Source organism: Galeopterus variegatus, unplaced genomic scaffold (genome assembly GCF_000696425.1).
Source record: "Galeopterus variegatus unplaced genomic scaffold, G_variegatus-3.0.2 Scaffold631, whole genome shotgun sequence".
Taxonomy (NCBI): domain Eukaryota; kingdom Metazoa; phylum Chordata; class Mammalia; order Dermoptera; family Cynocephalidae; genus Galeopterus; species Galeopterus variegatus.
In genome coordinates, this window is record NW_007726742.1 from 202,855 (window position 1) to 203,078 (window position 224).

Here is a 224-nt window from a genome sequence, read left to right on the forward strand (position 1 = left end):
CACAGGGCCTCTCTCCCTCCCCTGGGATCCTCCCCGCGCCCGCTGGGTGACCTTGACCCTCCGACCCGGCCCCCGCGCCCCGGTCTCCCGGGGCGTAGCGGTGCCAAGTCTTTCTAATCCGGTGGCGGGGAGGCCGAGGGCGCCGCCCGGCGGGCAACCCTCTCCCGCAGGCCCCGGGCTGGGGGCGCAGCGCGCTCCCTCCTCGGTGCCCAGGCCGGGGCGCG